Source organism: Pituophis catenifer, unplaced genomic scaffold (genome assembly GCF_029215685.1).
Source record: "Pituophis catenifer annectens isolate HBS135680 unplaced genomic scaffold, rPitCat1.0.hap2 SCAF_3, whole genome shotgun sequence".
Taxonomy (NCBI): Eukaryota; Metazoa; Chordata; class Lepidosauria; order Squamata; family Colubridae; genus Pituophis; species Pituophis catenifer.
In genome coordinates, this window is record NW_027256883.1 from 35,605,617 (window position 1) to 35,618,868 (window position 13,252).

At 37.0% G+C, this 13,252-nt stretch overlaps 1 protein-coding gene across 1 annotated transcript in view; it reads left to right on the forward strand.

Moving 5' to 3' along the window:
- The window catches only part of JPH1 (junctophilin 1), an 81,486-nt gene extending 73,427 nt beyond the window's left edge, over positions 1-8,059 (forward strand). Inside the window, exon 6 of the mRNA XM_070940484.1 lies at positions 7,467-8,059. The gene's annotated coding sequence lies outside the window, so the exon portion shown is untranslated. The remainder of the gene's footprint in view (positions 1-7,466) is intronic.
- The last annotated feature ends 5,193 nt before the right edge of the window (positions 8,060-13,252 follow it).

Sequence of the window (13,252 nt, forward strand, 5' to 3'; positions counted from 1 at the left end):
ATTTGTAAGCAGATTTTCAGTATCAGACAATGTAACAGATTCAGTCAAAGGAAGCAGGCTTTCAGTCAGTCAGATGGATGTCTATCCCAAGAAGTCACTCTGTCAATTCACAAGCCTTCAATTTTTGTTCCCATTTCTAACCTAGTATTCAGTTTTTCCCACTCCTAGGCTTAGTGAAATATCAAGCTCACATACCCTTCTGTGGTACATCATCAGATAATATTTCACAGCCTGCCAGCGTAGCAGGGCATAATATCTGTGCAAGCCTAAGATCTTTAAAGATTTATGGCTCTGTTTTCCAAGCTTTTCATCTTGCTTAATACAAACTACCTAAAAATTGTGCCTACCCATAAAGATTTTTTTTTTAAGATAGAAAAGGATTACTGTTCCGGCATACTAAAGATTTTTCTCCAGCCCAACCAATAATTAAGGTCTGATTATTTTTTCCTAAAGATATAATGGGCATTCATCACAATAAATCTGTAAAAAGAACATACAATCTAAGATATTTTTAGAAGTTTCTGGGTTATTTTTCACACAGTAAGTGCATAACTTTTTTTGAGCTAAAGAAGATAAAGAAATCCTTGACCAAATTAGCACTTTTGCATTAAACATAGCAAGAATCTCAAGATTTAAGGCAGATATGGATCTCAATATGTAACTCTAAACCATACTTATTAAGGCTTGAAATCATAGTTGTGGTCGAAAGACCTAAACAGTATAAGATCATTTCATAGGATTGCTAAGTAATAGAAGATTTTATCAAATCCACTATGAACAAGCTGCTGCATGCTATAGATCCGTGATGGCGAACCTATAGCACGGGTGCCACAGGTGGCACGTGGAGCCATATTGGTGGGCACGCGAGCTCAGCTCCGGCACGCATGTGTGCACCGCCCAGCTGATTTTCGGGCCTTCTGGGCCCTCCAGAAGTCAGGAAACATTCTGTTTCTGGCCTCCAGAGGGCCTCGGGGTGGGGGAGGCCATTTTCGCCCTTCCTAGGCTCTAGAAAAGCTCTGGAACCTGGGGAGAGCGAAAAATGGGCCTACCAGGCCCACCATGCCATCGCGTGCCAAAAGCGGGGAGAGCATGGGGGGTCAGGGCACATAGAATTATGGATGTGGTCACGCGTGCGTGTGACCCTCTCATGCTTCCCCCGCTTTTGGCACGTGATGGCAAAAAGGCTAGCCATCACTGCTATAGATCATAGACCATAGAGAGCAACTGTTCTCTTGTAAACTATAATTATGGATTTAAGACCCACCACTGAACCTCATTTCATTACCCTAGATGTATTTTTGAACTTTCTTGTCTATATTCCTCCAGTCAGAAGAGGAGAAAGGATTTGGATATAAATGGCCTGGAAGTGTGACAGAGTTTGGAAAGAAACAAAAAAAGCTGTTAAAATAAATAGTTCCATAATAAAAGCTTGTTTCTTTCAGCAAGAAACAATTCACCCTGTTAGTCTTTCAGACCTGGTACTTTTCCCAGCATGTCAAGTTTATGAGATATCACAGCATTGTGGTTGGGGTTTGTACTGATGTTGGGAGGTTTGATCAGTTTTATTTATTCTGTTTTATTATTATTGCAAACCATCTAAGATTAAGTGGCCATGTATGTTTCTAAATTGATGCTAGTTGTTAGCATTTTGAGAGTCTTTAGTGAGACCTAAACATTATGAGACCTTCTGATCTAGTAATTCTTCCAAACATACATTTCCAAGAAAAATGAACCATTTTATTGATATCAGCCAGCCTGTGAGAAAATACACTGATCTTCTTTTTGCTACATATGCATGAAGTATGTAGATAGGCACAATTAACCATGAAGTGATATATATGGAATCACACTACTAACAATCTGAAAACACGCTTCAAATGTATCCTGCTTCAGAGTGTTTCTGAAGCCTAAATTCAATGCATTGGAAGGAGCTCAAATTGCTAGGGGATGGTGGCACATGAATGCATACATTGCATGCCTTTTATTAAGTTTTATTTACTACACCCCTACCTATCAAGTTAACCTCCTTGATTCCCCAGCACTGGAGAAGCACATGAAAAAAGAAGAGCAGAACAATTGTGGCTCACTGCTGAGAATGGTTTTTTTAATGGTGTTCTGTACACTTTAGAAGATATAAAAGGCAACATTTAAAAGACTTCTAAAGCTCCATTGTGATCCAGTACAATTAATTTAGGCAGTGTCAATTGGAATTAGAGTCTAGGCTTTGAGGAGAGCAGCAAATGTTGCAAAGCCCCCATCTCCTAATTGCTACGTGCCATGGCAACTGAAAGACATGCCTTGTGTTTTTTAAAACAATAATATATACTTTTGTCATTGGTGCAAGAATCATGACACATAGCTAATTGTTCTGTGAGGTTCTTCCTGACTTTTCAGGCTTGTCCATTCAGCAGTTGCATACTTGGCTTACTTTCTGATTACAGTAGGTAGTTACCACTGTATTATGCAGGTTGATTCAACCTGATAATGTTACTTAAAGCTCCAGCAGCATGGAAAAAGTCATTATTATTCTTTAGTTCACTGCTTTCAAAGAGAATCTCACTATACCCTGTTAAATTGTTCAGTGCAAAATAATGAATAAACATGTTCCAAGAGGGAGGAAGCATATACCATCTGCAAAGCTAAGATTACTTGCCTAAGGAGAAAGACAACATCCAGGATTTAGAGCCAATATGGGGAACCTTTAGCTCTCCACAACTCTTAGCATTTGTATTTTGTTGACTTGCTTCAACTTTTACTTACTTGAATGGTCATATTCTTTCAAAAGGCCACTGAAAAGCATAAGATTGAGAGCATAACCAACGTTTGTCTTTTCATCCATAAATTGTGAATATATATAAATTTCAACCATGACTTTGCCATCCTGTGTGTTTATCAGTAAAATGAGTTCAACCAAAGTTGAGGCTTAGGTAAAATATTCTATTTTACAAAATGCTGCCCTCTATATAAAACCTGACTCCACTTGCAGAATAATTAAATGGCCTTGATATTATCAACTATTTGTCCCAAACTCAGAAAGGAGTACCAAGCCAAGGAGTCAAATTATAATAATTGTTCTTAGACCTATGTCTTATGTTGACACCTGCAAATATTCAAGTGTGTTTCCTCCTTCAGACTGTTTCTGGCTGGCAATATTGTTTGGTCAGACTAACCAGGAAAGGATAAAAATTACCTAGATCTAATGCATCTAGGCTACAAAATCAAGGCACTCACCAGATGGCAACAAAGACTTGGGGTTTTCTGCATTGTAATCTGACATTAGATTACTAGTCCTAGAGTACGTCTAGAGGATAAAAGCAGTGGTGGAATTCAATTTTTTAAATTACTGGTTCTGTGGGCATGGCTTGATGGATGTGGCGTGGCTTGGTGGGTGTGGCAGAGGAAGGATACTGCAAAATCCCCATTCCCGCTCCACTCCTGGGGGAAGGATATTGCAAAATCTCCATTGCCAACCCACTCTGGGGCCAGTCAGAAGTCGTATTTGCCGGTTCTCCAAACTACTCAAAATTTCCACTACCGGTTCTCCAGAACTTGTCAGAACCTGCTGAATAGCATCCCTGGATAAAAAGTTAAAAAAAATGTTATGGCTCAACTCTACTGATGCTAGGATCCTTTTTGCAGCCATTCTAACTTGAATGGAAGTTGATGACTGACAAAGATTTATGAAGGCATAGATGTGAAAAAAATAGCGGTAATAAGGTTGGTATGTATTTCCTTTTTGTTTTTGGAAAACTTCCTTGATTCACAATACATTTCAAGGTGAAGATAAACCAGGAGAAATATCAATAGATTTTCTCAATAAGCATAATACTTGTAGAAATGAATGGTCACTCTTTTGTATGGCAGGGAATTATTCTGTATTCATTAATGCCAATAGGCATTTCTCTGATCCAGAATGGAATGGAAATGAAAGTGGATATCCTTTCATCAAGTCACTTTCCTCACTTATTTAAAATAGGCTTTGAGTAGCCTCTAGGCTTGCAACTTATAATTGCATGAACTATCAATCTGCATTAGTCATAAGAATAAATGTCCCTATGACTACAGTATATAGCTTACAGGACCTGGGGCAAGAATTACTTTACTGACCAAAGTGCTTTGTTTCCATCTCTACTTTCTGCTTAAGAAATTTGGTGTAAATGGCTTGACATGGATAAGGAATGAATAGACCTTACTATAAGAATGTCTTGAAAATCTTATCGTTATCCAACTTCCCAAACTACATTTATGGATCTTGAATAAACAGACATGATGACTTCTTCTGCTTCTGTATTTTCATATCATGCTGTTGATTATTTATCAGAAATAATCATACAGTTCTGGTCGCTGAGCAACAATTATGCCTGAGCAGATTGGATCCAACAAGGTGTACATAAAAGCCAAATGCTACACACAAAATAGAAGAGGTATTTCTGCAAATTCTATAAGTATTGGAGATGATTCCTGTCCACCTTTTAGAACTAGAAAAGGATTTTTGTACACCATAATTATTTTTGATGTTTTGTAGAATGTGGCTTTATCTAGAATATCCTAGAATTCTGCAAGTTGGAAATATTTTTCTATAGTGCCTGTACTTCTGATGTTTCATTATTCATGTCAGAAGTGCCTTCAAATTATAATAATACTTTGAAAGACAGGCAAGTAATTGTTCACCATACAATCCTACTCAAGTTCACTGAGAAGCAGATTCCATTCAATTTAACAGGACTATGAATCTTTTTTTCCTGTGATGTACTCTTTCAATGCAACATCCACATGACACCAAAAACACCTTAGTCCTATAATTCAATTTTATGCATCGTAATTTGGAACTCGGCCTGGGATTGTTCCTTTAATAATTTAAGAAATGGTATACAAAAAGCCATCAACAATGATTACTAGTCACAATTTTTTGCACGAGAACCAAACTATCGTTTTAATAATCAAGATATGCATATATATTTTATGCATACAAAATTAACATTGACTTATTATAAAACCACTATTGGAGCAGTAAAGTAATCAGAACAGAACTTCATTGACCCAGCAAGTTACTCCAAATCTTCATCTAAAGACTACTTAATTATTTCACAGTAGCATTTTCTCTGCAATTCATCTGTCACTAACTAATCATTACATGCTGTAGTGTAGCAGGTTATCTGTGGAACAGTCTTTATCCCATTACATCAGCCCATCCCACCTGGTCAGATAGGTAAGATATCAAGCTAAGGAATTGGTCCAGGAAAAGAACCTTCTCTGCCATTGGTCCCACTTGTGAAACTTCTCTCCCCCCCCCCAGAGATGAGGTGGGTGCCCGCTCTCCTGACCTTTTGGAAAGTGTGAAAACTTGGCTCTGAGGCAAGGCCTCACAGAGGGACAAGGGGCTGATAAGCACCCTGAAAGCTCTTCCCCTGCCTTTTAACTAACTTAATACTGATTTTTAATTCATCATTGCCTTTCAAATTTTATATAGTGTTTTTATGCTTTAATATTTTATTTGTACACTGTAAGGGGGATAGGTGATTTCAAAATTTGATAAATAAATGCGTAATCTGATTTCTAAATTGTTTTAGTAGGTGTAATCCATCCAAAATTCAGCATCCATGACTCCCATGGAATTTAGTGCCACCACATCTTTCAACTACACATCCCAGAAACCTGCAGGTTGTATGGTACATGGAAAGATGGAAAGGGTGCATTCCCGCTCTCTTTCCTGTCTCCCTCTGGCCCCTGCATTCAATCAGCTGGCAGAAGGCCAAATGGCTGCTTTGGAACCAAGGCCAATATTTGAAATTCCAAATGGAGGTAGACTGCTGATATTATACGTGGAAAGTCTGTATTATATGTGGATAGAAAAATGACCCCATGAGTTATGGGTTATCTAGTTAAATGCTAATCCTTTTAGAATAGAAACACAGATCAATAGTAGTATATGTGATATCATACTGCCATCCTTCAACACACATTTAACTTTTCCTTGAAATCCCATTTTTCCATAAAAATGTCATTCTTAATGCATATATCAGCCATTATAATGCATAAATCCCAACATCCTCAATAAAGAGGATGAGATATGTAGACTTCAAATAGCCCAGTCTACCTCTTGAAAGCCTTAATGATAGCTTTTATAGATTAATTATAGAATTGTTGGGGATCTTGTACAACTCTTCCAATGCTATACAGAGTATCTTTATTTTGTCTGAACCCTACTAAGACATTGAAAATTCTTGGCTCAAGCATCATTGTGACTTTGTGCCAGTTATTCTCTCTCAGCCCAATACACCTCACAGGGATGTTGTTGTGGGAAAAATAGGAGAAAGATGTGTTAAATGTGTTTGTCAATTTGAGTTATTTGCAAACTAATAAAGGCAGGATAAAAATAAAATAAATAAATAAATAAATAAAATTATTGTCTCTTCTAGGGACCCTTAGTCTCGATGGAGCCCACAAGCCAAATGTTTGTAAATATACAACAGTATATTAGTTCTCTAGTTATGCCCCTCTTTCACTTAGCAATAAAATATAAGGAAAAATAAGAATGTTTTGAAGTTAATAAACAGGTGAAGGCCAGGTGGTTTTAAAGTGTTCAAACAGTGTCAATCCCTGTTTTTTACTGTATGCTTAACATTGGAATATAAAAATGAACTCCTTGAACAGAACAGAGTAGCACCTGCTGGCAGACAAAAATCATTTATAACTTCTAGGTATCTGAAATAAGCACTCTTTCTGGCAGCTACCACTACCAAGAGTTTCTTTAATATTTCAATTTTAGTATCTTCTGAGTGCAAAATAAAATAAAAAATATGCCCCTTAGCAAAAACCATTAGTTCAACATGCACTGAATTAATGAAATTCAACACTCTCTTTCTCTCCCTCCCTCTCTTTCTCTCTCTCCTCCCTCCCTCTCTCTCCAAATATTGCTGAAACAATAAAACATATGGAATTGCAAGCATTTCTGTTTGAAACCAGAAAGTAGCTATCGCCACAAAATGTGTCGTACTTTGAATTTGATACCCAAAAACATTTCAAAGAGTACCTGTGCACAAATATCACATCTGCCCCATAGCAACAGCAATTCTATGAAAAGATTCAGCTGCTTAAAGTGCTTAAGGTGTTCCTAAATGGTCTAAACGAAAGCATCCGTGGGTGACCAGATCTGAAGTGATACATAGCCCTAACACAATCCAGAAGCAGCCTTAAATTTGATTTCTATACTGTGTGAAGATGTGAACTTGGTGACAAAGTAATTCAGCTGACAACTTGCATGGGTAAATGATTTCATTTTATTATGTTGTGTGACTTAGTGTGGCAGCATCACTAACCTCACAGTTATCGTTTAAGAAATAAGTTCCAGTGATATGGCTTAAATTTAACACAGCCTAAATGACAAAAAATAGCCAACAGTTCAGTGTTATTTTGGAAAGAGTACCTTTCTTTCAGTGTTGACTCTGGTAATTTCTTCTTTTTAGGGTGGAGGCAGAGTGACTGGCCCAAGATCATCCAGCTGGCTCCATGCTAAAGGCAGGACTAGAACTCACAGTCTCCTGCCTAGTGCCATAAACACTACACCCGACTGGTTCTTTAGTAGTTGCTAAACTATAAGACAAATTCTACATACCTATTTGGAACTGTAATTATATTAATAAAAAAGGTGGTCCCATTGTTAATTTGGAGCCATAAGAAGCAAAAGAAAAATGACTGACATTTCCTATTCTCCTTGCAGTTCTCCCTCCTGTTGTGAGTAAGAAAAGAGATTAAGAGTTGGGCTCAATAAGCAGGTGAGACAAATTTGGATCCTGCAGATTTATCCTGCATACATACTCTCCAATTCCTTTCCGACTTTAGGAAGGGAAGGACTGCAGAAATACAGTACATCCAAAGATCAGAATGGAAACTGAAGGTTGGATTTCCTCATCTGAGGTCTTCTGACAGAATTCCAATACATCCAACAATTGCTGGGCATCTCTCTTTTCCTGTATGGACCACATCTCGGTTTGATTGCGGATGGTACAGTATTTTGCCCCATAGTTATAGATTTCTTCTATGCATGACCTGTAAGACCACAGAGCATTACTAATGTAAAATTTCTCCCAACGGTGGGATATTCTGTATGTATGCCAAGCATTAAATCATGATGTCATCTCGGTACAATTTTGCTTTTGTATCAGTCTTTTATATTCTTTTTACCTGAACGTTCTGGTGTCCCTCTGGATTTTCTTTAATTAACTCTTACTTTATCTTGCAACCATCAGATGTAAATTAATAGTTCCTTGGGGGATCATCTTTCCAAGGTTAATTGGCACACCAGCCACCTGTTATTGCCTCTCATATTTAAACCTACAAAGTGCTGAGTTGTTTGGTAATGTATGCCATTTGCACATGCATTTACACCACAAAGCATAGCCTGGATTTTGGATCTGCTTTATACACAGTGCAAAGTAAACTGAAAAAAGGAAATCACAGCAGCTATATTTTGTTAAGACTTGGTATAAATGTATAAACCCCTCTTACGAAGATCATGTTTATAATAGCAATTTTTATTTTACCAAAACTGTGTTTCCAGCTACTGAGTTTTTTTTTTTAACAAGGCAGAAGTATAAATATAGATGACCAATATTTATAGCAATAACTTTATAGATTAGATATCTTTCTCAAATCTCATTTCCATCCAAATGTGGATTTTTTTTTTTACCTGCATGGCTTTTGGCATTTTGGGGGTGGGGGGAGAGAAAGAATTTCTTCTGAATGATATTCATCAGGGTTTTTTTTACGTTGGAGTGGATAAAGCTGTTATAGGAAAATACAGGGCTACTTCTGCCAATACCATTTTTTTTGTTTGTTTGGGAATTATGTTAAGTTTGACTGGCCATTGACATGCTTAAGGCAGTGGTTCTCAACTTTTTCTTCACCATGGACCCCCTTTAAATACCTTTTGTGGCCATGGATCATGGCCATGGATCCCCAAGACTTTTAACTCAAGATTTAAATTATTACATTTCTTCAAGACCTTGCAGATCCCCTGTGACGACACCATAGCCCCCCAGGCAGTGGTGGGTTCCTCCCGGTTTGGCCTGGTTCCGCCGAGCCGGTAGCAGTGACAATATGACACCAGCAAACCAGTTCTCTTTGTTCGGGAGCTGTGTCATCAGGGTCACCAGAGTAGTGCAAAATGGGTGTGGAGTTTTCTTGGAACTGTTATAGACTGGAGATAGATGATGTTGTATCCTTCCCCCTCTGTTGAGAAGGTACAAGTTTCCGACATAGTTTTTAATTCTTTATCATGTAAAATAAATCAAAAGTTCAGCATTTACTATTTTCTATTTGTGCTTCTGATCACTACAGTACAAAATGTGGCAGAAGCTGAATAAATTCAACTTCCTCAGTCAGTCAAGCTAAAGTAGGAGTTATTTTCAGAGACAGGATATCTGGAGGAGGCCAGTCTGAAATACCATGTAATTTCCTATTTGTTTTATTAGCCTAAAAGAGTTAGTGGGCTTAGTTATGATCTAGTTTGCATTTTTTTAAAACTCCAAATCCATTACTACCTTTTAGGAAATTAAATAAATGAAATGTAACAAAACAAAATGTACAGCTGGAACTTCATGTAAACTATGAAGCTGGAACAGATTATCAAGGTAACCATTTATTCTATAAACTCTATTCTCACTTCATTATGATCATTTAGCTTTGGTTGCAATTGCAGAATTATATTTATAGCAGACTTAAGTCTTTTCTACAGCCAACCCAGTTTTTTGGAGCGCTTATGTTCAGAAGTCAAAAAGCCTTTGACAGTTGTTTTTTTAAAAAAACCTAAAAATGCCAATTTTAAAAAGTATTTAATTGTTGATTTTTCATTGCTCTAATTTAACTTTGGTTTTTATATTTCACTATAAACCATTGAGAGATCTAAATAGTTGACAATATATATATATATAGTATATTGAGTAGTTGACAATATGTTGAGTTGACACTATATTGAGTAAGCAAATACGTAGATCAATCAATGGTGTTCTTTTTACAAAATGGTGAATATGGAAGATCTTGCCAACTCATAAAACTGCTGCCAGGGTATAAATGTGTAAAGTAGTTGCTCTTAGAATTATTTGTTCTCATAATACATTTTTGTACTTCTAGCACCACTGTTTTTTAAAACAATTATTTCAGATGATTTAACACAGACCATGGGACAACAGCATCTGTGGGAGAGGTTAAAATTAGCAAGATGGTAGGCAGAACACTGCTATGCAAATTCTGCTTCTTTTAAACATATGTACAACATCAGCACATGTATCAAAGGAAAAGGGCTGAATCACAACCCTCTTCCTAATTTTGACACACACATTCTATTCCACTGCCATGGTGGCTACGGATGCAATTTCCAAATTAAAGCAAGATGTTACCCAGAAGTGTGTTAAAAGAGATTCTGAAAAATGTTAGATTCTAATCACAAGGAAAGGGATTTCAGGTAAAGGAAGAAATTCTTGAAAAAATGATTGGATTCACATATGCTAACCCACATTGAGATTTGTTAACATATTGTATGAACCCAGCCAATTGTACTTTATTCAATGAACATTGATTAAATGAGTTGTGGCTTAGTGATATATGATATACAGCAATATTAAACAGATTTGATCCAAGTTAAATCATGGTTTGGGGCAGATCTGATGAAATCAATGGATACAGTATTTTGTTGTTGTTCAGTCATTCAGTTGCTTCCAACATTCTGGTTATCTGAGTGACATAATTTTACCTGATTGTCCATATAAGTGTAATGATTATAAACTCATGTCCATGCCATCAACCACAGTATCTAGCCACCTTGTCTTCTGTTAGCTTTTTTTCTAATGACTTTGGACTCTTCTAAAGAGTCTCAGAATAAGCACTTTAGACCCCATTGCAAGTGCAGGACTTTGCTCTGCTCATTAAAGTAGCTTGATATTTTTCAGGCTTTTGCACAAGCTAAGAAAAAAGGTGCCACCGCTTTAAAGTTGCATAGAATGTAAGGCTCACACTTAGTCTGGGAATAGAGAACCCAGGGTAGATAGCAGTGAATTTATACTCCCCAAATCTGTGTCTTCTGTGGTTTAGATTTTTGTTTAGGAAATGAATATCTGCTTCCTAGTCTTTCATCTGATTTGATGTCTGCTTTGGTTTTTACTTCATTTGAACTCCTGCCCGTTGACAACTGTCTCTGCCATGGGCTCGTTCTTGATTACACACATCACTCATTCATCTCTCCTGTCACCAGATTCTTCTGAAAGTTACATTCCTGCCAAAAGCCTGTAAACAGAGAACACTACATCACAAATTCAAGTATTATTCAGATTTCTGGGGACCTGAAAAGAGAGAAGCCAAACTTCAGATTAAAAGTGGAGAAGCCAGAATCTAATTGATTATTGGCAACCGCAGACAAGCGGGTGACAAGAATAACTTATCTAAACTCCAGGCCATGAAAAACAACATGTTCCCTCATTTGCGTTTCTCCTTTGTCTCTTTCTCTTTTTCAAAATGTGACAGAGATCTCACTGGATGCAATTCAGCTCATTTGATAGTTAATTCTGAGTACCAGCTAGCACTGAGACATAAAGTAATGAAAGAAAAAGATCAATGTGCAAACTATTGATCCTGTCAGAGCTCTTTAGAGGTAATTACAGCATAACACTGGCCCCTGACAGCTCGCCACAAATGCATAATAAGGTCACTGGGCTATAATAAAGTGCAGTCTTTGGCTCATATAATTCCTTGACTGTTTTCAAGCAGACCACAACACCTTCAGTTTATAGAAAACATAATGCTCTTCATTTAGATATAAAGTAAAAATGCAGGAATGGACTTTACTTAGACATTAAAATGTTTAAATAGAGCAATGGGGAAATGTGGGGCTACACCATCACAATCGGGGAATTGGGAAATGTGGAGGCTGTACCAACACAATTTCAGATTTTTCACGAGAACATAGTTGTCATGTGCATTTCCATGCTCTTTTGTGCCACTGAGTACCATTAAAAATGAGAAAACGTTTGAGCATCATTCTTTACATAAGTGCAACAGCACAAAAAACTAAGATGCTATTTGCCAAGCAGTAAATAGGGTCTGCCAGTGCCCCTTTCATTTTTAATAGCTCGTCCCCGGAGTTTGTTCCATTTCCATTCTTTGTTGGAGAAATTGTTAAGAAAAAATTAGCAATACATTTTGTGAATATGCACACAAAATCAGAAACCATGATGTAATGGTATGTAGGAATGACCTTGGGAGAGAAGGAAAATATGCTGCCTAGGAAACAATGAGATTTTTGGGGGGGGCGAGCCTGCAGCTGCATAACCAGCAGAGAAAGAAACTCAGAAAGGACCCTTCCTAATTTATCAGACTGTAAAAAGAGACAATGAAAAATTTGTATTTTCAGGCTTGCAAGATTCTACTAATGTAACCTTACAATAAAGTAGAATTAGTAGAATTAGCTCATCTGGTCATGTTTCCTACCTGGGAAGACTGACACATACAGTGCAAAATTTAGATATTGGGTCCATTCCCATTTTACAGTTTTTTTCATCATTCGAGAGCCATGTTGATGGTCCAAGAGGTACAAGTAATGTTCATCCTTTTTTTATTTTGAATGAAATGTTGGAAGATCTCAAAATGAAAATGAAGATCCATCCACTTATTTATGTATTTAAAATATGCTACTGTGATTCAATAATTTGCCATCAAATTTTAGAGAAAGTACCAGGAGCAGCAAGTAGAAAGTCAAGAATCCAAGGCAAGCTGTGATCTAGGGGTTGGAAAAATATTATAAATATCCCTGGGAGTTGGGGAGAATATACATGATGATAATGATGATGATGATGATAATGATGACGACGACTAAGTTTTCAATGGGCTTTGTTCAAGGAAAGCATATTAATTCTGATCCTCATAATGGAATGCAGTTACTTTATTTACTTTTTCTCCATGATTCTGAATATGGTTTTAGTCAAACTCTTGTTTGGTTCATCACCAGATTCTGCAACACATTTTTCACTTTTGACATTCCTTTCCCCTTATTTCACACTTCCATCTTCTGCCCTATCATGCTACTAGTACATGATCATGTAGAATTTACTTCAGTCAGTTGACTACTTGACTCGCTAAGATAAAACTCGCATAGACTAGTTTTCCACAGCACTTCCTGTATAATTAATATCTTTGGAAATTCAGATTCCCCTAAATGCTAACAGCCTGCCATATGGTCATTCTCAATATCAGAAAACACTAT